The sequence below is a fragment of the Heptranchias perlo genome, chromosome 9, assembly GCF_035084215.1.
Source record: "Heptranchias perlo isolate sHepPer1 chromosome 9, sHepPer1.hap1, whole genome shotgun sequence".
In the NCBI taxonomy this organism is placed as follows: Eukaryota; Metazoa; Chordata; class Chondrichthyes; order Hexanchiformes; family Hexanchidae; genus Heptranchias; species Heptranchias perlo.
Genome location: NC_090333.1, coordinates 1527664 through 1555259, shown reverse-complemented (window position 1 = coordinate 1555259; position 27596 = coordinate 1527664). Strand labels below are relative to the sequence as shown.

The following is a 27596-nucleotide window of genomic DNA, read 5'->3' as shown; positions in this document are numbered from 1 at the left end:
TGAGGGACAGGATCTACAGGCATTTGGAGAGGCAGGGACTAATTAGGAACAGTCAGCATGGTTTTGTGAGAGGAAAATCATGTCTCACGAATTTGATTGAGTTTTTTGAAGGGGTAACCAAGAAGATAGATGAGGGCTGTGCAGTGGACGTGGTCTACATGGACTTCAGCAAAGCCTTTGACAAGGTACCGCATGGTAGGTTGTTGCATAAGGTTAAATCTCATGGGATCCAAGGTGAGGTAGCCAATTGGATACAAAATTGGCTTGACAACAGAAGACAGAGGGTGGTTGTAGAGGGTTGTTTTTCAAACTGGATGCGTGTGTCCAGCGGTGTGCCTCAGGGATCGGTGCTGGGTCCGCTGTTATTTGTTATTTATATTAATGATTTGGATGAGAATTTAGGAGGCATGGTTAGTAAGTTTGCAGATGACACCAAGATTGGTGGCATTGTGGACAGTGAAGAAGGTTATCTAGGATTGCAACGGGATCTTGATAAATTGGGTCAGTGGGCCGATGAATGGCAGATGGAGTTTAATTTAGATAAATGTGAGGTGATGCATTTTGGGAGATCGAATCGGGCCAGGACCTACTCCGTTAATGGTAGGGCGTTGGGGAGAGTTATAGAACAAAGAGATCTAGGAGTACAGGTTCATAGCTCCTTGAAAGTGGAGTCACAGGTGGATAGGGTGGTGAAGAAGGCATTCGGCATGCTTGGTTTCATTGGTCAGAACATTGAATACAGGAGTTGGGATGTTTTGTTGAAGTTGTACAGGACATTAGTAAGGCCACACTTGGAATACTGTGTACAGTTCTGGTCACCCTATTATAGAAAGGATATTATTAAACTAGAAAGAGTGCAGAAAAGATTTACTAGGATGCTACCGGGACTTGATGGTTTGACTTATAGGGAGAGGTTGGACAGACTGGGACTTTTTTCCCTGGAGAGTAGGAGGTTAAGGGGTGATCTTATAGAAGTCTATAAAATAATGAGGGGCATAGATAAGGTAGATAGTCAAAATCTTTTCCCAAAGGTAGGGGAGTCTATAACGAGGGGGCGTAGATTTAAGGTGAGAGGGGAGAGATACAAAAGGGTCCAGAGGGGCAATTTTTTCACTCAAAGGGTGGTGAGTGTCTGGAACGAGCTGCCAGAGGCAGTAGTAGAGGCGGGTACAATTTTGTCTTTTAAAAAGCATTTGGACAGTTACATGGGTAAGATGGGTATAGAGGGATATGGGCCAAGTGCAGGAAATTGGGACTAGCTTAGTGGTATAAACTGGGCGACATGGACATGTTGGGCCAAAGGGCCTGTTTCCATGTTGTAACTTCTATGATTCTACAAAATGCTGTGGTACAGTGGGATCTGGGTGTCCTCGTACATGACACACAAAAAGTCAACATACAGGTGCAGCAGGTAATCTGGAAGGCAAATGGACTATTGGCCTTTATTTCTAGGGGGATGGAGTATAAAAGCAGTGAAGTCATGCTACAACTGTACAGGGTGCTGGTGAGACCACAACTGGAGTGCTGCATACAGTTCTGGTGCCCTTATTTAATGAAGGACATACTTGCATTGGAGGCAGTTCAGAGAAGGTTCACGAGGTTGATTCCGGGTATGGAAGGGTTGTCTTATGAGGAAAAATTGAACAGGTTGGGTCTATACTCATTGGAGTTCAGAAGAATGAGAGGAGATCTTCTTGAAACATACAAGATTCTGAGGGGACTCGATAGGGTAGATGCTGAGAGGATGTTACCCCTCATGGGGGAATCTAAAACTAGGGGGCATAGTCTCAGAATAAGGGGTGACCGGTTTAGACTGAAATGAAGTGGAATTTCTTCTCCCAGAGGATCGTGAATCTTTGGAATTCTTTACCCCAAAAAGCTGTGGAGGCTGAGTCATTGAATACATTCAAGGCTGAGTCAGACAAATTTTTAATCAGCAAGGGAGTCAAAGGATATGGGGAAAGGGCGGGAAAGTGGAGTTGAGGTAAAAATCAGATCAGGCATGGTCTCATTAAATGGTGGAGTAGGTACGAGGGGCCGAATGGCCTACTCCTGCTCCTATCTCGATGGTCTTTTGGTGAAAACTAATTTGGCAGGGGAATGGACACCAGGAGGAAATATTTGAGAGGAGAAACAAGATGCACAGAGGACTGGGAGGGACACATAGCACTAGATTAAAGAATAGTTCAGAAATAGGGATCAGTCAGGGGGAAAATGCGAGGCAGTTTAAGATGAGATTGTGGGAGTACCTTCATCACACGGACTGCAGCGGTTCAAGAAGGCGGCTCACCACCACCAGCAACACCCACATTCCATGAACGAATCAGAAAAAAGATTGGAGTGCATTTGCGTAAATTCACGTAGTGTGGTAAATAAGGTTGGTGAGCTGCAGGTTCAAGTCGCCACATGGGACAATGATATAGTGGCAATAACAGAGACCTGGCTCAAAGAAGGGGAGGATTACGTACTTAATATTCCTGGCTACAAGGTATTCAGGAGAAAGAGGGAAGGATAGAAAGGAGGAGGGACTAGCAGTGTTGATCAAAGAAACTGTTATAGCACTGGAAAGGGATGATGTTGTTGAGGGGTCAAAGACAGAATCTATTTGGTTAGAATTAAGGAACAATCGAGGAACTATTATGTTACTGGGTGTATACTACAGGCCACCAAATAGTGGGGAGGAGAGAGAGGAGAACATTTGCAGGCAAATTACAGAAAGATGCAAGAACTATAGGGCAGTAATAATGGGGGACTTCAATTATCCTAATATAGATTGGGATAGTAACAGTATAAAGGGCAAAGAGGGGGAGGAATTCCTGAAATGTGTTCCAGAGAGCTTTCTGGAACAGTGTGTTTCCAGCCCAACCAGGAAGGAAACAGTGCTGGACCTCGTTCTGGGGAATGAAGTGGGGCTGGTAGAGCATGTTTCAGTGGGGGAGCATTTGGGGAACAGTGATCATAATATCATTAGGTTTAGAATAGTAATGGAAAAGGACAAGGAACAATCAAATGTGAAAATTTCAGTCAGTTAAAAGAGATCATGCCCAGGTGGAGTGGAATCAAAAATCGGCAGGCAAAACGGTAATTGAACGATGGGAGGCCAGTAAGGAGAAGTCTGTTCGAGTACAGAGTAGACACATCCCAATGAGGGGAAAAGGGCGTTACAAAGCTAGAGCTCCCTGAATGACTAAAGATATCGAGATTAAAATGAAACATAAAAAGGAGGCTTATGATGAATGTAAGGTTCATAATACAGTAGAGAACCAGGCTGAATAATGGAAGTACAGTGGAGACCTTGTTTAAAATAAAGGGAATAATAGGGGCAAAGAGAGAGGATGAGAACAGATTAGAGGCTAATATAAAAGGGAACCCAAAAGTCTTTCATAAACACACGAATAGTAAAAGGGTAGTCAAAGGAGATCTTCTTGTGCAGGCAGAGGATATGGCTGAGGTACTGAATGAATACTTTGCATCGGTCTTCACTAGAGAAGAGGATGCTGCCATTGTACCAGTAAAGGAGGAGGTGGTAGTGATGTTGGACAGGATAAAAATAGATAAAGAGGAGATACTTAAAAGATTGGCAGGGCTCAAAGTAGAAAAGTCACCTGGTCCAGATGGGATGCAATCCAGGTTACTGAGGGAAGTAAGGGTAGAAATTACAGAGGCTCTGGCCACAATCTTCTAATCCTCCTTCGATACGGGGATGGTGCTGGAGGATTGCAAATGTTACACCCCTGTTCAAAAAAGGGGCGAGGTATAAACCCGGCAATTCCAGGCAGTCAGCCCAACATCGGTGGTGAGGAAACTTTGAGGCAAAAATCCAGACAAAATAAATTGGCACTTGGAAGAGTATGGGCTAATAAATGAAAGTCAGCATGGATTTGTTAAAGGAAAATCGAGTTTGACGAACTTGATTGAGTTCTTTGATGAAGTAACGGAGAGGGTTGATGAGGGTAGTGCGGTTGATGTTGTGTATATGAACTTTCAAAAGGCATTTGATAAAGTACCACATAATAGGCTTGTTAACAAAATTGAAGCCCATGGAATTAAAGGGACAGTGGTAGCGTGGATACAAAATTGGCTATGGGATAGAAAGCATAGAGTAGTGGTGAACGGTTGTTTTTCAGACTGGAGGGAAGTACACAGTGGTGGTCTCCAAGGGTCAGTATTAAGACCACTGCTCTTTTTGATAAATATTAATGACCTGGACTCCGGTATCAAGGGTATAATTTCAAAGTTTGCAGATGACACGAAACTTGGAAATGTAGTAAAAAATGTGGAGGATAATAACAGCCTTCAGGAGGACATAGGCAGACTGTTGAAATGGGCAGACACAAGGCAGATGGAATTTACCGCAGAGAAGTATGAAGTGATGTACTTTGGTAGGAAGAATGAGGAGGGGTGATAAACAAAATGGTACAATTTTAAAGGGGTACAGGAACAGAGAGACTTGGGGGTGCACATACACAAATCTTTGAAGGTAGCAGGACAAGTTGAGAACGCTGTTAATTAAGCATATGGGATCCTGAGCTATATAAATAGAGGCATAGAGTACAAAAGCAAGAAAGTTATGCTAAACCTTTATAAAACACTGGTTAGGCCTCAGCTGGAGTATTGTGTCCAATTCTGGGCACCACACTTTGGGAAGGATGTCACGGTCTGAGAGAGGGTGCAGAAGAGATTTACTGGAATGGTACCAGGGATGAGGGACTTCAATTATTTGGAGAGACTGGGACAGCTGGGATTGTTCTCCTTAGAGCAGAGAAGGTTAAGGCGAGATTTGATAGAGGTGTTCAAAATCATGAACTGTTTTGATAGAGTAAATAAGGAGAAACTGTTTCCAGTGGCAGAAGGGTCGGTAACCAGAGGACACAGATTTAAGTTGATCGGCAAAAGAGCCAGAGGCGACATGAGGAAACATTTTTTTTTACGCAGCGAGTTGTGATGATCTGGAATACACTGCCTGAAAGGGCGGCGGAAGCAGATTCAATAGTAACTTTCAAAAGGGAATTGGATAAATACTTGAAGGGAAAAAGTTACAGGGCTATGTGGAAAGAGCAGGGGAGTGGGATTAATTGGATAGCTCTTTCAAAGAGCCAGCACGGGCTCGATGGGCTGAATGGCCTCCTCCTGTGTTGTAGCCAATCTAAGATTCGATGAAAATACTGCGGATGCTGGAAATCTGAAATAAAAAGAGAAAATGCTGGAAATATTCATCAAGTCAGGCAGCATCTCTGGAGAAAGAAACAGAGTTAATGTTTCAGGTCAAAGACCTTTCATCAGAACTGGAAGAAGCTAAAGATTTAACCGTTTTTAAGCAAGTACAGAGCCAGGGAATGGGCGGTAGGAAGGGGAGGGAGGGAAAGGCCTGTGATAGGGTGGTGGGCAGGAGTGATTAAATGACAAAAGAGATGATGGTGCAAGGCAAGGAGGGTGATAACGGGACAATTTAAAGAAACAAAAGATGGTCCAGAGGAGCTGTAAATGGTAACAGCGGAACGATTACCAGCACTCGCTGTCCGATACAATGGGAGCAGTGGTTATGATCTGAAGTTATTGAAATCATGGTTGAGTCCAGAAGGTTGTAAAGTGCCTAAACGAAAGATGAGGAGCTGTTCCTCGAGCTTCAGTTGAGCTTCATTGGAACAGTGTAAGAGGCCGAGGACAGAGAGGTCAGAGTAGGTGTGGGACGGGGAATTAAAATGGCAAGTGACCGGCAGGTCAGGGTCACACTTGTGGACAGAGCGGAGGTGTTCAGCAAAGCGATCACCCAGTCTGCGTTTGGTCTCCCCAGTGCAGAGGAGACCGCATGTGTGCAGCGGATACAGTATAGTAAATTGAAAGAAGTACAAGGAAATCACTGTTTCACCTGCAGGTTACATCAAGTACAGTTCAATGAAACACATTGGACATAATTACAGTTCATGACACTCGAGGGTGCCTCATTGCATTGCACTCAATACACATTTTTGATAACAGGTACGTTACAGATTCTTTACAGGTTCATTACAGTTACATTACATCAATTTGAATTTTACATTCTGCCCGAGGGGGTTTTTCCCTGATTGCAGCCCCTCGGTTTACAATGGCGGGAAGGCTCTAATCGGTTGCCTTTCCCCACAGAGCCTTTGCGGCGGCCGCACCCATCCTCAGTGCATCCCTCAGCACGTAGTCCTGGACCTTGGAATGTGCCAGTCTGCAACACTCGGTCGAGGACAGCTCCTTGTGCTGGAAGACCAGCAAGTTTCGGGCAGACCAAAGGGCGTCTTTCACCGAGTTGATGGTCTTCCAGCAGCAGCTGATGTCCGTCTCAGTGTGCGTCCCCGGGAACAGCCCATAGAGCACAGAATCCTGTGTTACGGAACTGCTCGGGACGAACCTGGACAGATACCACTGCATCTCTCTCCAGACCTTCTTTGCAAAGGCACATTCCATAAGGAGATGGGTGACGGTCTCGTCTCCACCGCAGCCTCCTCTGGGACAGCGCGCGGTGGCGCTGAGTCCGGGAGTGCATGAAGGATCTGACGGGAAGGGCCCTTCTCACCACCAGCCAAGCTAGGTCTTGGTGCTTGTTTGAAAGCTCTGGCGATGAGGCGTTCTGCCAAATGACATTGACAGTCTGCTCAGGGAACCAACCGACAGGATCCACCATCTCCTTTTCCCGCAGGGTCTCGAGGACGTTAGGTGCGGACCACTTGCTGATCGCCTTGTGGTCAAAGGTGTTTTCCTGGACAAACCTTTCCACGAAGGACAGGTGGGGCGGAACGGTCCAACTGGACGGAGCGTTCCGTGGCAGCGTGGCCAGGCCCATCCTTCTCAACACCGGGGACAGGTAGAACCTCAGCACGTAGTGACACTTTGTGTTTGCGTACTGAGGGTCTATGCACAGCTTGATGCAGCCGCACACAAAGGTGGCCATCAGGATGAGGGCCACGTTGGGCACGCCTTTCCCCCCTTTCTCTGGAGATTTGTACATCGTGACCCTGCGGACACGGTCCATTTTTGATCTCCAGACAAAGTGGAAGATGGCTCGGGTGACTGTCGCGGCGCAGGAGCGAGGTATGGGCCAGACCTGCGCCACGTACAGCAACACCGAGAGCACCTCGCACCTGATGACCAGGTTCTTGCCCACGATCGAGAGGGATCGTTGATCCCACAGTCCCAGTTTCTGCTTAACCTTGGAGATACGCTCCTCCCAGTTTTTGGTGCACGCCCCGGCCCCCCCAAACCAGATCCCCAGCACCTTGAGGTAATCTGACCTGACGGTGAAGGGGACAAAGGATTGGTCGGTCCAGTTCCCAAAGAACATGGCCTCGCTCTTGCTACGATTTACCCTGGCCCCCGAGGCCAGTTCGAACTGGTCGCAGATGCTCATCAATCTGCGGACCGACAGCTGATCCAAGCAAAAGACGGCGACGTCATCCATGTACAGGGAGGCCTTGACCTGAGTGCCTCCGCTGCCTGGGATCGTCACCCCTCTTATGCCCGCATCCCTCCTGATGGACTCGGCAAAGGGTTCGATGCAACACACGAACAAGACGGAGGAGAGAGGACAGCCCTGCCTGACTCCAGATTTGATCGGAAAGCTTTCTGATTCCCACCCGTTGATTGAAACTGCGCTACTGATGTTTGTGTGGAGCAGTTGGATCCAATTGCGGATTCCCTCCCCAAACCCCATTTTGGAGAGCACGTCCATCATGTACGTGTGGGATATTCTGTCAAAGGCCTTCTCCTGGTCCAGGCTGATCAGGCAGGTGTTCACCCCCCTGTCCTGTACGTAGGCAATCGTATCCCTGAGTAGCGCCAGGCTATCAGAGATCTTCCTGCCGGGTACGGCGCAGGTCTGATCGGGGTGGATCACCACCTCCAGGGCTGACTTGACCCGATTGGCGATGACCTTGGACAGAATTTTGTAGTCCACGTTAAGTAGTGAGATGGGTCGCCAATTTTTGATTTCTTCCCTCTCCCCCTTCTGCTTGTAGATGAGGGTGATGATGCCTTTCCTCATGGAGTCTGACATGCTGCCTGCCAGAAGCATACCCCCGTACACTTCCAGCAGGTCTGGGCCTATCCAGTCCCACAGAGCCGAGTACAACTCCACCGGTAAGCCGTCACTTCCGGGAGTCTTACTCTTCTCGAAGGATCGGACGGCCTTTGTCAGTTCGTCCAGAGTTAGCGGGTGATTTAGACTCTCCCGCTTGCTGTCGTCTAGAGCCTCCGTGATAGACGACAAGAAGGAGTGGGAGGCCGCGCTATCTGTGGGCTTCGCGTTGTACAGTCCGGCATAAAAGGATTTGCAGATCCTCAGTATGTCGGGCTGCGAGGACGTGACCGAGCCGTTCTCTTCCTTCAGGCTGCTGATCACAGAGCTCTCTCTCTGCACCTTTTGGAAGAAGAAGCGCGAGCAAGTCTCGTCCTGCTCCACGGAGCGGACTCTGGACCGGAAGATGATCTTGGAAGCCTCGGAGGCAAAGAGCGAGGCTTGCTGGTCCTTCACCTCTCTGAGTTCCTCCCCGACATCGATCCCCATCGACTGCAGCAGGAGAAGATTCTGCATGCTTTTCTGGAGTCGGGACGTTTCCCTCTGCCTCTCTCTCGCCTTCTGAACACCTTTGAGGATGAAGAACCTCTTGATGTTCGCCTTGATGGCTTCCCACCAGTGCACTGGGGAGTCAAAGAGGGGCTTTACGGTTCTCCAACCTTTGTAATCCCTCGTCAGTTCCTCAATGTTTCCCGGGGTCAACAGTTTCACGTTCAGCTTCCATGTCCCCATGTGATAGACACCGACAGAGGGAGATAAATAAAGGTGAGACTCAGTACAGTACTACAGAGAGACACCAGCAGAGAGGGATAATGTGTGACTGAGTACAGTGAGTAATAGAGACAAACCAACAGAGGGAGTTAGTTAAAAGTGAGACTCAGTCTCGTGAGTGATACACAGAGACACCAAGAGGGGCGACAGATAAAGGTGAGACTGAGTACAGGAGGTGATAGAGGGAGATAGATAAAGGTGTGACTCAGTACAGTAATTGAGACAGACACCAACAGAGAGAGATAGATAAAGGTGTGAGTGATACAGAGGGAGATAGATCCAGTTGTGTATTGGTAAATATAAAGACACAGAAAGGGAAGAGTTTGATCACGGTCCTGACCATTCCACCTGTTTAAATGAGGGGTGATGCAGTGCAGTGAACGGTTCTGCACTGTTCTGTGTGATACATGTAGAAAATGAAAGTGTTCAGTAAAAACAGGTTGAGGCACAGTGACTCCCACAGACAGACAGCGAGAGCGAGACAAACAATGCTTGAAGCACATGCTTCAAGTGCAGAGGACTTCTGCACACAGATGTCTTTGTGAATGGAAATCCGTTTCCAGTGGTGTGCCACAGGGCTCAGTGTTGGGTCCCTTGCTGTTTGTGGTATATATTAATGATTTGGACTTGAATGTAAGGGGCATGATTGGCAAATTTGCAGACGACACATAAATTGGCCGTGTAGTTGATAGTGAAGAGGATAGCTGTGGACTCCAAGAAAATATCAATGGTTTGGTGGAGTGGGCGGAAAAGTGGCAAATGGAGTTCAACCCGGAGAAGTGTGAGGTAATGCACTTAGGGAGGGCAAACAGTAAACGGGAACACGCAGTAAACGGGAATATATTGAGAGGGGGAGAGGAAGTGAGAGATCTTGGAGTGCGTGTGCACAGGTCCCTGAAGGTGGCAGTACAGGTAGATAAGGTTGTGAAGAAGGCATATGGAATGCTCTCCATTATTAGCCGAGGTATAGAATAAAAAGCAGGGATGTAATGATGGAACTGTATAAAATGCTGGTAAGGCCACAGCTGGAGTATTGAGCGCAGTTCTGGTCACCACATTACAGGAAGGATGTAATTGCTGTGGAGAGAGTGCAAAGAAGTATTACAAGAATGTTGTCAGGGCTTGAAAATTGCAGCTACGAGGAGAGATTGGATAGGCTGGGGTTGTTTTCCTTGGAGCAGAGGAGGCTGAGGGGAGACTTGATTGAGGTGTACAAAATTATGTGGGGCCCAGATAGAGTAGACAGGAAGTACCTGTTTCCCCTAGCGGAGAGTTCAAGAACTAGAGGACATTGATTTAAGATGATTGGCGGAAGGATTAGAGAGGACATGAGGAAAAACTTTTTTACCCAGAGGGTGGTGGGTGTTTGGAATTCACTGCCCGAATTGGTGGTAGAGGCAGGGACCCTCAACTCTTTTAAAAAGTACCTGGACCTGCACCTAAAGTGCTGTAAGCTGCAGGGCTACAGACCGGATGCTGGAAGGTGGGATTAGAATGGGCACCTGGTTGTTCTTCGAGCCGGTGCGGACACGATGGGCCGAATGGCCCCTTCTGTGCTGTATCTTTTCCATGGTTCTATTGATGTCACAATGGGAAATGGCTGGGGATGTCAGGATTACAGGAGGAGGAGGTGCTTAAAAGATTGGCGATGCTCAAAGTAGAAAAGTCACCCGGTCCAGATGGGATGCATCCTCGGTTATTGAGGGAAGTAAGGGTGGAAATTGCGTTGGGTCTGGCCACAATCTTCCAATCCTCCTTTAGATATGGGGATGGTGCCGGAGGACTGGAGGATTGCAAATGTTATACCCCTGTTCAAAAAAGGGAGAGGGATAAACCCGGCAATTGCAGTCAGCCTAACGTCGGTGGTGGGGAAACTTTTAGAGACAACAATCCGGGACAAAATGAATCAGCAGAAGAGCCAGAGGTGACGAGAGGAAACATTTTTTAATGCAGTGAGTTGTAATGATCTGGAATGCACTGCCTGAAAGCGTGGTGGAAGCAGATTCAATAGTAACTTTCAACAGAGAATTAGATAAACACTTGAAGGGAAATAACTTACATGGCTGTGGGGAAAGATCAGAGGGAGTGGGATTAATTGGATAGTTCTTTCAAAGAGCCAGCACAGGCACGAGGGGCTGAATGGCCACCTCCTGTGCTGTATCTACTATAATACAAAGGGAACAGGGGGAGATGGAGAGACAAGAGCAGAGGGAAAAGCAGAAAGTGGATGGATACTTCAAAGGAAAAATTTGTCTACGGTGAATTAGCTGGGGAGTGGGACTAATTGGACAGCTCTTTCAAAGAGCCGGCACCGGCTCGATGGGCCCAATGGGCTCCTTCTGTGCTGTTTGATTCTGATTCTATAACAGATGGGGAACAGGGAAAGAGCAACCAAAAAGCAGACGGGTAACAGACAAAGAAGCAGCAGGTTAAAATAAAGCAAGGAACATTGAAATGAGACAATTGAGGTGATTGTAATGAAAGGAAGATCCTTCTTTTCATTAATGCTCCAGTGAGCAATGGAGCTTTGGAGGTGAGTGAGGGCTCCCCTCAGTTTCAGCTCACTGACTCTGTGCACAATGGTTAACAGGGCCCTGGCCTCCACAGGTAGTAGGCCTTATTCCTGGCTCCCAGCAGGAGGTCTCACCTCACACAGGCCCAGGAAGGAACCACCTGGGTCACTGCACCAGACAGAAGGCCCTCCCCCCTCACAGACAGACTCACCTTGGACCCTTCCACAGAAGGGGGCTGGGTTTGAGACAGAAAGCAGTTACCTGGTAGGATAGGGGCTTTGGACTGGGAGGAGAAGGCTTTTGACTGACAAGTTTCTGCTCCATCAGGGGAGGCAGATGCACTGGCCCCTCTCTCTCTTACTCCTGGGATGTGCTACTGGAGGCAGGTTGGTGAGTATTACTCTTGATCTCTGTCTTGCTGCACAGGTAATGAAAGTGTATTGGAGGATGGTGTGTGGGAGACCTCTTGCTCTGTGGATTTTTACTGATGTTTTGAATGTGGATTTTTACTGATGGAATCATAGAACCTTACAGCACAGAAAGATTTAAATGACAAGTGATGCCTGTACAAGTAATGAAAGTATATTGTAGGACAGTGCAAGTGTCTCTCTATCTTTAAACTCTTGGGTTAAATTTGTTAACTCCTGAAAACAGGTGCTGGGATCGCGGTCGGTGATTAACCTTCGCCTGTTGTTTGCGATGCAGGCAGCACGTAACATTCGTGCCACCTGATGATTTATGATTACAGTGAGTCCCCATCCCTGATTCAAAATTAGTTTCCTTGGGATGTCCAGCATGCTATCCTCTTCCTCTACTGTAAATACTGACGCAAAGTAATTAATGTAGTAAAAACAGGCTGAGGTACAGTGACTACCACAGACAGAGACAGTGAGAGAGACAAACATTGCTTGAAGCACAGACACAGAGACCTGTACACACGGACTGCACAGTGTCACAGGGGGAAATGGAAGCAAACGTCGTGATTATAAAGGGAACGGGGGGAGACGGAGAAAAAGAGCAGAGGGAAAAGCAGAAAGTGGATGTCGACTTCGAAAGGAAAAATTTGCAGGGCTACGGGGAATTAGCAGGGAGTGGGATTAATTGGATAGATCTTTCAAAGAGTCAGCCCAATGGCCTCCTTCTGTGCTGTTTGATTCTATGACCGATAGGGAACAGGGAAAAAGCAATCAAAAAGCAGATGGATAACAGACAAAGAAGTAGCAGGTTAAAATAAAAGAAAGGAAACTTTTGAAATCAGACAATTGAGGTGAGTTTAATGAAAGGAAGGTGTGAGCAAAGGAGCTTTGCAGGTGATTGAGGGCTCCGTTCAGTTCATTTGCTCACTGCCTGTCTGCACACAATGGTGAAAAGAGCTCTGTCCTCTCCAGGTAGCAGACCTTAGACCTGGCTCCCAGCAGGAGGTCTCACCTCACACAGCCCCGGGAAGGAACAATCTGGGTCACTGCACCAAGACAAAATGCCCTCCCCCCTCACAGACGGACTCAACTTGGACCTTTCCACAGCAGGGGGCTGTTTGAGACAGAGAAAGCAGTTAGCTGGTCGGATAGGGGCTTTGGACTGGGAGGAGAGGACTTTTGACTGACAAGCTTCTGTTATATCAGGGCAGGTAGGTGCACTGACCCCTCTCTCTCTCTCTCTTTCTCCTGGGATGTGTTATTGAAGACGGACTGGTGAGTGTAAGCATGTTTAAACTCTTGGTCCCTGTCTCACTGTACAGGTAATGAAAGTGTATTGTAGGATGGTGCGTGCGGGACTCCTTGCTCTAACAGTGATTGAGTGTGTGCGAGACTCCTTGCTCTGTGGATCTTGACCGGAGTTGTGTGTGTGGATTTTGACTGATGGAATCGTAGAATCTTATTGGACAGGAGGATTTAAATAACAGGTGATGCAGTGCCCTGAGGAGAAGGGATCTGCACTGTTCTGTGTGGTACAAATGGAGAATAAGAGAGTTCAATAAAAATCCTGGGATGTGCTATTGCAGGCGGGTTGGTGAGTATTAGTGTGTTTAAACTCTGATCTCGGTCTCGCTGCACAGATAATGAAAGTATATTGTAGGATGGTGTGTGCGAGACTCCTTGCTCTGTATTTTTACTGATGAATGTGGATTTTCACTGATGTGAGTGTGGAGATTTACTGATGATGTGAGTGTGGAGATTGAGCACAGAGTTTGGGAAAGACAGAGAGTGAGCCTCGAACGGAGTGAACACATTCAACTGGGAATTTGGTGCATGTGGGAATTAGGTGCAGAGGGGGAAGGAGGTGCTAAGTGATTTAAACCCAAGAACTGTAGACGTAGACTGAGCGGAGCATAAAGGGAGACGCAGGAGGAATCAAAACAAGGCAAGGAGGCGCGCCGAGGGCAGGTCAGTCAGTATTTAGTTCATTGGTTAGTGTTTTTTAGTGGTTGGTTCGTGTTTTACTGTCAGATAAACAGTAAAGTGCCTTAAAGCTAAAGAAACAGTTTCCATGGCAGGACAGCTGGGGCCCGTCCCATGCACATCCTGTGCCATGTGGGAACTCCAGAACGCACTTTGTGTCCTGGGAAACCACATGTACAGGAAGTGCCGCCATCTGCTGGAGTTCAAGCTCAGGGCTTCTGAGTTTGAGGGGCGGCTGGCGTCACTACAGTGAATGCGGGAAGCTGAGAGTTTTGTGGATCGCACGTTTCAGGAGGTGGTCACCCCCCAGCTACTGAGAGTTCAGGTGGAGAGGGAGTGGGTGTCCACCGGACAGACAAGAAGGAACAGGCAGGCCGTGCAGGAGTCCCCTGGGAGTGTGGCACTCACAAATTGGTATTCAGTGTTGAGTCCCAGTGAGGGTGTTGACACCATGGGGGAGTGCAGTCTGGAGCAAATCCACGGCACCGTGGGAGACTCGGCTGCACAGGGTCGGGGGGAGGGGGGGCACAAGAAATGCAGCTGTTATAGAGGATTCGAAAGTCCGGGGGATAGACAGGCATTTCTGCAACCGGCGACGTGAGTCCCACATGGTGTGTTGCCTCCCTGGTGCCAGGGTAAAGGACATCACTGAGAGGGTGCGGAACATTTTGAGGGGGGGCAGGGGAACAGCCAGAAGTCGTGGTCTATGTGGGAACCAATGACATAGGAAGGAAAGGGGTTGAGGTTCTGCAGCGTTTCAGGAGCTAGGGAGGAAGTTAAAAAGCAGGACCTCAAAGATAGTAATCTCTGGATTACTCCCAGTGTCTCGTGCTGGTGAGTGCAGGAATAGTAGGAAAAGACAAGTTAATGCGTGGCTGGAGCAATGGTGCAGGAGAGAGGGCTTCAGGTTCCTGGGGCATTGGGACCAGTTCTGTAGGAGGGATCTGTTCAAGATGGACGGGTGACACCTCAACAGAACTGGGACCAGTGTCCTCATGGGGAGCTGAACTCGTGCTGTGGGGGAGGGTTAATATAATATAATTGGAATATAATGTGGGAAAATGTGAAGTCATCCACTTTGGGAGGAAAAATAAAAAAGCAAAATATTATTTGAATGGAGAAATACTACAAAATGCTGTGGTACAGTGGGATCTGGGTGTCCTCGTACATGACACACAAAAAGTCAACATACAGGTGCAGCAGGTAATCCGGAAGGCAAACGGACTATTGGCCTTTATTTCTCGGGGGATGGAGTATAAAAGCAGGGAAGTCATGCTACAACTGTACAGGGTGCTGGTGAGACCACACCTGGAGTACTGCATACAGTTCTGGTGCCCTTATTTAATGAAGGACATACTTGCATTGGAGGCAGTTCAGAGAAGGTTCACGAGGTTGATTCCGGGTATGGAAGGGTTGTCTTATGAGGAAAAATTGAACAGGTTGGGTCTATACTCATTGGAATTCAGAAGAATGAGAGGAGATCTTCTTGAAACATACAAGATTCTGAGGGGACTCGATAGGGTAGATGCTGAGAGGATGTTACCCCTCATGGGGGAATCTAAAACCAGGGGGCATAGTCTCAGAATAAGGGGTGACCGGTTTAGACTGAAATGAAGTGGAATTTCTTCTCCCAGAGGATCGTGAATCTTTGGAATTCTTTACCCCAAAAAGCTGTGGAGGCTGAGTCATTGAATACATTCAAGGCTGAGTCAGACAAATTTTTAATCAGCAAGGGAGTCAAAGGATATGGGGAAAGGGCGGGAAAGTGGAGTTGAGGTAAAAATCAGATCAGGCATGGTCTCATTAAATGGTGGAGTCGGCTCGAGGGGCCGAATGGCCTACTCCTGCTCCTATCTCGATGGTCTTATGGTGAAAACTAATTTGGCAGGGGAATGGACACCAGGAGGAAATACTTGAGGGGCGAAACAAGATGCTCAGAGGACTGGGAGGGACACGTAGCACTAGATTAAAGAATAGTTCAGAAATAGGGATCAGTCAGGGGGAAAATGCGAGGCAGTTTAAGATGAGATTGTGGGAGTACCTTCATCACACGGACTGCAGCGGTTCAAGAAGGCGGCTCACCACCACCAGCAACACCCACATTCCATGAACGAATCAGAAAAAAGATTGGAGTGCATTTGCGTAAATTCACGTAGTGTGGTAAATAAGGTTGGTGAGCTGCAGGTTCAAGTCGCCACATGGGACAATGATATAGTGGCAATAACAGAGACCTGGCTCAAAGAAGGGGAGGATTACGTACTTAATATTCCTGGCTACAAGGTATTCAGGAGAAAGAGGGAAGGATAGAAAGGAGGGGGGACTAGCAGTGTTGATCAAAGAAACTGTTATAGCACTGGAAAGGGATGATGTTGTTGAGGGGTCAAAGACAGAATCTATTTGGTTAGAATTAAGGGACAATAGAGGAACTATTATGTTACTGGGTGTATACTACAGGCCACCAAATAGTGGGGAGGAGAGAGAGGAGAACATTTGCAGGCAAATTACAGAAAGATGCAAGAACTATAGGGCAGTAATAATGGGGGACTTCAATTATCCTAATATAGATTGGGATAGTAACAGTATAAAGGGCAAAGAGGGGGAGGAATTCCTGAAATGTGTTCCAGAGAGCTTTCTGGAACAGTGTGTTTCCAGCCCAACCAGGAAGGAAACAGTGCTGGACCTAGTTCTGGGGAATGAAGTGGGGCAGGTAGAGCATGTTTCAGTGGGGGAGCATTTGGGGAACAGTGATCATAATGTCATTAGGTTTAGAATAGTAATGGAAAAGGACAAGGAACAATCAAATGTGAAAATGCTTAACTGGAGAAGGGCAAATTTCAGTCAGTTAAAAGAGATCATGCCCAGGTGGAGTGGAATCAAAAATCGGCAGGCAAAACGGTAATTGAACGATGGGAGGCCAGTCAGGAGAAGTCTGTTCGAGTGCAGAGTAGACACATCCCAATGAGGGGAAAAGGGCGTTACAAAGCTAGAGCTCCCTGAATGACTAAAGATATCGAGATTAAAATGAAACATAAAAAGGAGGCTTATGATGAATGTAAGGTTCATAATACAGTAGAGAACCAGGCTGAATAATGGAAGTACAGTGGAGACCTTGTTTAAAATAAAGGGAATAATAGGGGCAAAGAGAGAGGATGAGAACAGATTAGAGGCTAAAATAAAAGGGAACCCAAAAGTCTTTCATAAACACACGAATAGTAAAAGGGTAGTCAAAGGAGATCTTCTTGTGCAGGCAGAGGATATGGCTGAGGTACTAAATGAATACTTTGCATCGGTCTTCACTAGAGAAGAGGATGCTGCCATTGTACCAGTAAAGGAGGAGGTGGTAGTGATGTTGGACAGGATAAAAATAGATAAAGAGGAGATACTTAAAAGATTGGCAGGGCTCAAAGTAGAAAAGTCACCTGGTCCAGATGGGATGCAATCCAGGTTACTGAGGGAAGTAAGGGTAGAAATTACAGAGGCTCTGGCCACAATCTTCTAATCCTCCTTCGATACGGGGATGGTGCTGGAGGATTGCAAATGTTACACCCCTGTTCAAAAAAGGGGCGAGGTATAAACCCGGCAATTCCAGGCAGTCAGCCGAACATCGGTGGTGAGGAAACTTTGAGGCAAAAATCCAGACAAAATAAATTGGCACTTGGAAGAGTATGGGCTAATAAATGAAAGTCAGCGTGGATTTGTTAAAGGAAAATCGAGTTTGACTAACTTGATTGAGTTCTTTGATGAAGTAACGGAGAGGGTTGATATTGTGTTTATGGACTTTAAAAGGCAATTGATAAAGTACCGCATAATAGACTTGTTAGCAAAATTAAAGCCGATGCGATTAAAACGACAGTGGCAGCATGGATATAAACTTGGCGATGGGATAGAAAGCAGAGAGTACTGGTGACCGGTTATTTTTCAGACTGGAGGGAAGTATAGAGTGGTGTTCCCCAGGGGTCAGTATTAGGACCACTGCTATTTTTAATATATATTAGTGACCTGGACTTGGATCTGGAGGGTATAATTTCAAAGTTTGCAGATGACACAAAACTCGGAAAAGTAGTAAACAATGTGGAGGATAGTAACAGACTTCAGGGGGACGTAGACAGACTGGTGAAATGGGCAGACACATGGCAGTGAAATTTACTGCAGAGAAGTGTGAAGTGATGCATTTTGGTAAGAAGAATAAGGAGAGGCAATATAAACTAAATGGTACAATTTTAAAGGGGGTGCAGGAACAGAGAGAACTGGGGGTGTATATACATTAACCTTTGAAGGTGACAGGACAAGTTGAGAAGGCTCTTAATCAAGTCCAGGATCCCATATGCTTTATTAAGAGCATAGAGTACAAAAGCAAGGAAGTTAAGTTAAACCTTTATAAAACACTGGTTAGGCCTCAACTGGAGTATTGTGTTCAATTCTGGGCACTGCACTTCAGGAAGGATGGAAAGGCCTTAGGGTTCAAAAGAGATTTACTAGAATGGAACCAGGGATGAGGGACTTCAGTGATGTGGAGAGACTGAAGAAGCTTGGGTTGTTCTCCTTGGAGCAGAGAAGGCTAAGGGGAGATTTGTTAGAGGTGCTCAATATCATGAACGGTTTTGACAGAGTAAATATGAGAAACTGTTTCCAGAGGCAGAAGGGTCAGTCACGAGTGGGTACAGAGATAAAATGATTGGCAAAAGAACCAGAGGCGACATGAGGAAACATTTTTTTATGCAGCCAGTTGTAATGATCTGGAATACACTGCCTGAAAGGGTGGATGAAGCAGATTCAATTGTAACTTTCAAAAGGGAATTGGATAAATACTTGACTTGGAAAAAAATTGACAGGGCCATGGGGAAGACCACTGCATCGCTGTAGTATTTTATCTGAGTATGTTATCGGATACATGTTGCAATACAGGAGCAAAATTAATCTCTGAGCATTAGCACATTGTGAGTGAAGAGGTAGTGAATGCTGTCAAGTGGCACTGTGTGGTGACATAAGGCATACTTACCTGGCAGGGGAGAATCTGTGATCCTGAAGGTGGATCTCCCAGGATGAGGCTAGCCCATTGCACGCGGGGTGCGCTGACGCCTGCGATGTCCCCAAATGCGGGATACTTAACTGCAAAATTTGTGGTAGTGGGGGACTGCGTTCGGGCTCTCCCCTGCATTGAAACTAAAAGTTTGATTTTCGATCCAGTAGTCCACCAATCGGATGGGAGGTGTTGTTTGTGTGTGTGTGTGTGTGTGTGTGTGTGTACGTTGTGTCAGTCAGTGAGTCTCTCTCTCACTCAGAGGCTGCTGTGGAGGGAAAGCTTTTTAAAAAGAACTTTCATATTGAAAGAAAGATATGTCTGAAGCTGCTGGGCCCTGTCCATTGTCACATTAATGGCAGGGCGGGGCAGGACTGCTTTGACCAGGAGACCTGTTTTCTGGGTCGGAGGTGTGACATTCCAGTGGACCTGCTTTGTGCTGATTTCCCTCCCTCCCGTCCTTCTGAACACCTTTGCCGTTTTATCGAGGGCCAAAAGCCTGTGAAAGGGAAGGACCGGCCGGCCGTTTCCCTGCTGGTCGGTGCTGCCATTGGGGCCGGCGTGCATGTTCTCAGCCTCATGTACAGGTTCCTCAGGGAGGTCGAGGCAGGTCTAGTGGTTAGGACTGTAGGGTGCTTTGGGGTTGTTCTCACCCTATTGATCGGTGCAGATATCTGGTCCCCGGTCTAGCCAAGGAACACTTATACCTCACGGACCGGGGGTTCAGGAAGACAGGACTTTTGCTAACGCACCCGGTGATGGATCACGTAGCCGAATAGCACAGAGAACACACAAACTCGGTGTTTGAATTTAATTGGAATGTTGGTTTTATTATTCCATCAACACGAAGAAAATAACGATAAAAACGGTCCTACACAGTACATTGAGTTACACACACCCACTACAGTACCTTATCCCGCTGAACAATATGAAAGTTCTTTTTAAAAAGCTTTCCCTCCACAGCAGCCTCTGAGTGAGAGAGAGGCTGGTGGGGACCCTGGAGACACCTATCACACATACACACACACACGTATGGTTGGGGCTCACCATTCCTTTGCACTCTTCGGTCTGGCTGACCGGTTCTCTCACATTGGTTTCGTTGGAAGCTGCTCTCCTCCCTGGAGAGCTCAGGTGAAAAAAAAGAGCGAGCAGGAACTAAGAGAGAGAGCGAGAGAGAGAAAGAGCTGGAAAAGGGATAAGAGCGAAGAAGCAAGAGAGCAAGAACCAGAGACAGCAAACAAGAGCATAAATCAAGAGACCAAAAGCAAGAGAGCAAACAAGAGAGAGAGAGGTTTCGAACTTCCACTAAAAGACCCTTCTCTTACAATAGTTTTCGTTGTTAAATGAGGCACTCCATGTCTGTTTAACAGTTCTTACAAAGTCGTTAAGAGTCTTTAATGGTTTTTGATGGTCTCTCATCATGTTGCAATTGCTTCTCTCGATGGGCCATTGTTCTTCGAATTCATTCCGATCGTCGAGCACTTGCCACACAAGGCTCCCTTTTCACCCCACGTCCTCGCTGTCGATTTGGTTTTGCATCAGAACCGAGGTCATGTCTGGAGCAGTTGCCTCTCTCAATGACCGACTGCCTCTCGAATTAGTGCTGATCGTTGACCACCTGCTGTAGGTTTTGCATTGAAACAGAGACTGGTGACGTCTCACCTATCCTTCCATCTTAGGATTTTGGTCAATGGCCAAAGTTTTACAAACTCGGAAGAGGAGGAATTCTCAGAATTCTAATAGGAGGCAACCTTTCAAACTCGTTGAGACCTGGGTTCGAATCCCCGTCGGGGGGAGCGACTTTCTGGTGCAGATTAATTGGCACCATCAAAGAAAGTCTCCTTTCCTGAGCGCGATGTTACTTGCCACTTATGAGCCCAAGCCTGGATGTTGTCCAGGTCTTGCTGCATGCAGGCTCGGACTGCTTCATTATTTGAGGGGTTGCGAATGGAACTGAACACTGTGCAGTCATCAGCGAACATCCCCATTTCTGACCTTATGATGGAGGGAAGGTCATTGATGAAGCAGCTGAAGATGGTTGGGCCTAGGACACTGCCCTGAGGAACTCCTGCAGCAATGCCCTGGGGCTGAAATGATTGGCCTCCAACAACCACTACCATCTTCCTTTGTGCTAGGTATGACTCCAGCCACTGGAGAGTTTTCCCCCTGATTCCCATTGACTTCAATTTTACTCGGGCTCCTTGGTGCCACACTCGGTCAAATGCTGCCTTGATGTCAAGGGCAGTCACACTCACCTCACCTCTGGAATTCAGCTCTTTTGTCCATGTTTGGACCAAGGCTGTAATGAGGTCTGGAGCCGAGTGGTCCTGGCGGAACCCAAACTGAGCATCGGTGAGCAGGTTATTGGTGAGTAAGTGCCGCTTGATAGCACTGTCGACGACACCTTCCATCACTTTGCTGATGATTGAGAGTAGACTGATGGGGCGGTAATTGGCCGGATTGGATTTGTCCTGCTTTTTGTGGACAGGACATACCTGGGCAATTTTCCACATTGTCGGGTAGATGCCAGTGTTGCAGCTGTACTGGAACAGCTTGGCTAGAGGCGCAGCTAGTTCTGGAGCACAAGTCTTCAGCACGACAGCTGGGATGTTGTCGGGGCCCATAGCCTTTGCTGTATCCAGTGCACTCAGCCGTTTCTTGACATCACGTGGAGTGAATCGAATTGGCCGATGACTGGCTTTCGTGATGGTGGGGATATCGGGAGGAGGCTGAGATGGATCATCCACTCGGCACTTAGAATCATAGAAGAATCATAGAAGTTACAACATGGAAACAGGCCCTTCGGCCCAACATGTCCATGTCGCCCAGTTTATACCACTAAGCTAGTCCCAATTGCCTGCACTTGGCCCATATCCCTCTATACCCATCTTACCCATGTAACTGTCCAAAATAGAATCATAGAAGTTACAACAGAATCATAGAAGTTACAACTTCTGGCTGAAGATGGTTGCAAACGCTTCAGCCTTGTCTTTTGCACTCACGTGCTGGACTCCGCCATCATTGAGAATGGGGATGTTTGCAGAGCCTCCTCCTCCCGTTAGTTGTTTAATTGTCCACCACCATTCACGATTGGATGTGGCAGGACTGCAGAGCTTTGATCTGATCCGTTGGTTGTGGAATCGCTTAGCTCTGTCTATAGCATGTTGCTTCCGCTGTTTAGCATGCATGTAGTCCTGAGTTGTAGCTTCACCAGGTTGGCACCTCATTTTTAGGTACGCCTGGTGCTGCTCCTGGCATGCTCTTCTACACTCCTCATTGAACCAGGGTTGATCCCCTGGCTTGTTGGTAATTGTAGAGTGAGGAATATGCCGGGCCATGAGGTTACAGATTGTGCTGGAATACAATTCTGCTGCTGCTGATGGCCCACAGCGCCTCATGGATGCCCAGTTTTGAGCTGCTAGATCTGTTCTGAATCTATCCCATTTAGCACGGTGGTAGTGCCACACAACACGTTGGATGGTGTCCTCATTGCGAAGACGGGACTTCATCTCCACGAGGACTGTGCGGTGGTCACTCCTACCAATACTGTCATGGACAGATGCATTTGCGACAGGTAGATTGGTGAGGACGAGGTCAAGTAAGTTTTTCCCTCGTGTTGGTTCGCTCACCACCTGCCGCAGGCCCAGTCTGGCAGCTATGTCCTTCAGGACTCGGCCAGCTCGGTCAGTAGTGGTGCTACCGAGCCACTCTTGGTGATGGACATTGAAGTCCCCCACCCAGAGTACATTTTGTGCCCTTGCTACCCTCAGTGCTTCCTCCAAGTGGTACTCAACATGGAGGAGGACTGATTCATCAGCTGAGGGAGAACGGTAGGTGGTAATCAGCAGGAGGTTTCCTTGCCCATGTTTGACCTGATGCCATGAGATTTCATGGGGTCCAGAGTCAATGTTGAGGACTCCCAGGGCCACTCCCTCCTGACTGTATATCACTGTACCGCCACCTCTGGTGGGTCTGTCCTGCCGGTGGGACAGGACATACCCAGGGATGGTGATGGAAGAGTCTGGGACGTTGGCTGAAAGATATGATTCTGTGAGTATGGCTATGTCAGGCTGTTGCTTGACTAGTCTGTGGGACAGCTCTCCCAATTTTGGCACAAGTCCCCAGATGTTAGTAAGGAGGACCTTGCAGGGTCGACTGGGCTTGGTGTTTTGCCGTTGTCGTGTCCGGTGCCTAGTGGTCCGATGCCGGGTGGTCCGTCCGGTTTTATTCTTATTATGACTTTTCGTAGCGAGATTTTACAACTGAGTGGCTTGCTAGGCCATTTCAGAGGGCAATTAAGAATCAACCACATTGCTGTGGGTCTGGAGTCACATATAGGCCAGACCGGGTAAGGGCAGCAGGCTTCCAAAACCCTGGTTAGACCGCACCTGGAGTACTGTGAGCAGTTCTGGGCACCGCACCTTCGGAAGGACATATTGGCCTTGGAGGGAGTGCAGCGTAGGTTTACTAGAATGATACCCGGACTTCAAGGGTTAAGTTACGAGGAGAGATTACACAAATTGGGGTTGTATTCTCTAGAGTTTCGAAGGTTAAGGGGTGATCTGATCGAAGTTTATAAGATATTAAGGGGAACAGATAGGGTGGACAGAGAGAAACTATTTCCGCTGGTTGGGGATTGTAGGAGTAGGGGGCACAGTCTTAAAAATTAGAGCCAGACCTTTCAGGAGTGAGATTAGAAAACATTTGGAACTCACTTCCCCAAACGGCAATTGATACTAGCTCAATTGCTAAATTTAAATCTGAGATAGACAGCTTTTTGGCAACCAAAGATATTAAGGGATATGGGCCAAAGGCAGGTATATGGAGTTAGATCACAGATCAGCCATGATCTTATCAAATGGCGGAGCAGGCACGAGGGCTGAATGGCCTCCTCCTGTTCCTATGTTCCTAAAACACAAGACGTGTTAAAGGCTGGTTAAACTGTCGAACGACGTTAATGTTTCAGAAGTGCATATTGTGAGTTGTGTGTCAAGCTGCTCCTGACTAGGCCCTGTCCATTGTCATGTTAATCCCAGGGCGGGGCGGGACTGCTTTGACCAGGAGACCTGTTTTCTTGGACGCAGGCGTGATATTCCAGGCCAGGTCAGGGAGGGACCTGCCACCCACGTGTGACATTCCAGGGAGGCACCTGCTTTGTGCTGATTCGAAACTACTACTATAGCGACAACTTGCAGTTCAATATTCCTACAACAGCGCGCGTGTATATATTACAACAACAACAACTGGAGGCGGGACATTTCCCTCGAAGGGCGACACGCAAACAACCATCGCCGGCACCTCATCGCTGCAGTATTTTCTCCGAGAGTATATCATCGGATATAGGGTCCAATATTTGAGCAGAATTAATCTCTCAGAGCATCAGCACGTTGCGAGCGAAGGGACATTCTGATTTTTAAAACCTGCCGTTGCAACCGTAAGAGGCAGTGAATGCTGTCAAGTGGCACTGTGTGGCGACATAAGGCATACTTACCTGGCAGGGGAGAATCTGTGATCCCGAGGGTGGATCTCCCAGGACGAGGCTAGCCCATTGCACACGGGGTGTGCTGACACCTGCGATGTCCCCAAATGCGGGATACTCGACTGCAAAATTTGTGGTAGTGGGGGACTGCGTTCGCGCTCTCCCCTGCATTGAAACTAAAAGTTAGATTTTCGATCCAGTAGTCCACCAATCGGATGGGAGGCGTTGTTTTGTGTGTGTGTGTACGTTATGTCAGTCAGTCAGTCTCTCTCTCTCTCACTCAGAGGCTGCTGTGGAAGGAAAGGTTTTTAAAAAGAACTTGCATATTGAAAGAAAGATGTGTCTGAAGCTGCTGGGCCCTGTCCATTGTCACATTAATGGCAGGGCGGGGCAGGACTGCTTTGACCAGGAGACCTGTTTTCTGGGTCGGAGGTGTGACATTCCACTGATTTCCCACCCTCCCGTCCTTCCTTCTGAACACCTTTGCCGTTTAATCGAGGGCCAAAAGCCTGTGAAAGGGAAGGACCAGCCGGCCGGCCCCCTGCTGGTCGGTGCTGCCAGTGGGGCCGGTGTGCGTGTTCTCAGCCTCATGTCCAGGTTCCTCAGGGAGGTTGAGGCAGCTCCCCTGGTGGTCTAGTGGTTAGGACTGTAGGGTGCTTTGGGGTTGTTCTCACCCTATTGATCGGTGCAGATATCTGGTCCCCGGTCGAGCCAAGGAACACTTATACCTCATGGACCGGGAGTTCAGGAAGACAGGACTTATGCTAACGCACCCGGTGATGGATCACATAGCCGAATGGCACAGAGAACACACAAACTCGGTGTTTGAATTTAATTGGAATGTTGCTTTTATTATTCCATCAACACGAAGAAAATAACGATAAAAACGGTCCTGCACAGTACATTGAGTTACACACACCCACTACAGTACCTTATCCCGCTAAACTAAGAGGCTGGTGGGGACCCTGGAGACACCTATCACACACACACACGTATGGTTGGGGCTCACCATTCCTTTACACTCTTCGGTCTGGCTGACCGGTTCTCTCACATTGGTTTCGTTGGAAGCTGCTCTCCTCCCTGGAGAGCTCGGGTGAAAAAAAAAGAGCGAGCAGGAACTAAGAGAGAGAGAGAAAGAGCTGGAAAAGAGATAAGAGCAAAGAAGCAAGAGAGCAAGAACCAGAGACAGCAAACAAGCGCAAAAAACAAGAGACCAAAAGCAAGAGAGCAAACAAGAGAGAGAGGGGTTTCGAGCTTCCACTTATATACTCCTCTCTTACAATAGTTTTCGTTGTTAAATGAGGCGCTCCATGTCTGTTTAACAGTTCTTACAAAGTTGTTAAGAGTCTTTAATGGCTTTTGATGGTCTCTCATCATGTTGCAATTGCTTCTCTCGATGGGCCATTGTTCTTCGAATTCATTCCGATCGTCGAGCACTTGCCACACAAGGCTCCCTTTTCACCCCACGTCCTCGCTGTCGATTGGTTTTGCATCAGAACCGAGGCATGGCTCCGCCATGTCTGGAGCAGTTGCCTCTCTCAATGACCGACTGCCTCTCGAATTAGTGCTGATCATTGACCACCTGCTGTAGGTTTTGCATTGAAACAGAGACTGGTGACGTCTCACCTATCCTTCCATCTTAGGATTTTGGTCAATGGCCAAAGTTTTCCAAACTCGGAAGAGGAGGAATTCCCAGAATTCTTACAGGACGCAACCTTTCAAACTCGTTGAGACCTGGGTTCGAATCCCGGTCGGGGGGAGCGACTTTCTGGTGCAGATTAATTGGCAGCATCAAAGAAAGTCTCCTTTCCTGAGCGCGATGCTCCACCCTCACCACCACCGCCTTTTCCTCTCCTTGACAGACAGACAGAGAGTTCAGGAGCACACACACTTTAATCTCGCAGTTTTCATTTGTACGCACAAAGACACGCAGACCCTGCTCGTTTAAAGTCAACGACGTCAAGGTATTTTGCAGTTTGAATTATATCGCTGCGAGGGAGCGAGGGGCACTCAGCCCAGGAGAAGAAAAGAATAGCAATGAGCTGAGAAAGTAAGTGCAATATATCAGCTTTATTCTGAGTAATAATCCATACTCACGTAGAGAGACACTGGGAAAGAGCTGTTTTTTCCTTTTGAATATCTCCCCAGAGGGAGGTGCACCGTTCCCAGAGACACTGCAATACTGGGTCGATGCGTGGAGTGGACGGAGCAAGCCCCTATTCCATCTCCCTGTTCCAAAAATCAATTTAATATATGGTCCCCAGATAGGGGACGTATCAGATATTAAACTGATAAGAACAGATACTACACTTGATCTTAGCCAAAAGGCCGAGAAGCGATAACGCGCTCGATGTGAATTGATCTTGGGTCCTGTCTGCCCTCCCTCCTTTGACTCTGGCTGAATGTGTCTAAAGCAGTCTAGAACCACTGCCGTTCTCTCCCGCTCTCGGCACAATTTTGCCACCATTTCTAATTGCAACAGTGGATCGGCTTAAAGAAGTTGCCGTTTTTACCTTTCTCGCTCGGATTGCTTGAGAGATTTGTAAATTTGCCAGTAGTCCACCAATCAGATGGGAGAGGGTTGTGTCTCAACGGACCTCCGTCAGTCAGTCTCAGTCACTAACTAACTGCCGTGGAAGGAAACCTCTTTAGAGAAAACTAGTGACGTGATGTGACGTGTCTGAGTGAGATTACAACAGGCCAATTGAGAAAGAGGTGAGGTGCTGACAATCAGCAGCTTGTGTTTAAACATTCGTTCCACAGCAGGCAAGACCAATCAAAAGAAAATACTGCAGATGCCGGCTTGGCTGGCTGGCTGGGTGGAAATGGGAAATAAAAACTGAGTACAACAGAGCACCGAGTGAGACAGCTGAGAGTTTGGTGAGTGTGGGAGTTTGGTGAAGTGGGGGAAGGAGGTGCTGCTTTGTCTTGCTTTTCCTAACTTTTTCCGCAGAGCGGCGGCGGACCTGAGCAGCAGAAGACTGAGAGTGGGGAATAAAAGCAGCAGCAGACCTGCAACAAGAGAAAACTACTGTGCAACGTCACAGGTGAGGCAGGAGAGTCCGAGAGGTGAGCACAGTGTAAAAGGAGACAGAGAGCGGGAGGAGAGTCTGAGAGGTGAACGCAGTGTAAATCTAAGGCAAGTTATGGCAGCACAGCTCGCACCCGTGATATGTTCCTCCTGCCCCATATGGGAAGCCATGGACACTACCAGGGTCCCTGGCGACCATGTGTGCAGGAAGTGTGTCCAGCTGCAGCTACTGGCTAACCGCATTTCGGAGCTGGAGCTGCGGGTGGATTCACTGTGGAGCATCCATGATGCTGAGACTATTGTGGATAGCACGATCAGTGAGGTGGTCACACCGCAGGTAAA

General features: G+C 47.7%; 3 non-coding genes across 3 annotated transcripts; 2 read left to right on the top strand and 1 right to left on the bottom strand.

Annotated features, from left to right (window-relative positions):
• Positions 1–18715: 18715 nt before the first annotated feature.
• On the top strand, positions 18716–18879 carry LOC137326074 (U1 spliceosomal RNA). Its single transcript, XR_010964091.1, has one exon. It is a non-coding gene; the product is annotated as a U1 spliceosomal RNA (small nuclear RNA).
• Positions 18880–24227: 5348 nt separating this feature from the next.
• On the top strand, positions 24228–24391 carry LOC137325757 (U1 spliceosomal RNA). Its single transcript, XR_010963998.1, has one exon. It is a non-coding gene; the product is annotated as a U1 spliceosomal RNA (small nuclear RNA).
• A 1981-nt stretch (positions 24392–26372) lies between these two features.
• LOC137325690 (U2 spliceosomal RNA) lies at positions 26373–26563 on the bottom strand. The gene has a single exon (XR_010963934.1). It is a non-coding gene; the product is annotated as a U2 spliceosomal RNA (small nuclear RNA).
• Positions 26564–27596: the final 1033 nt, after the last annotated feature.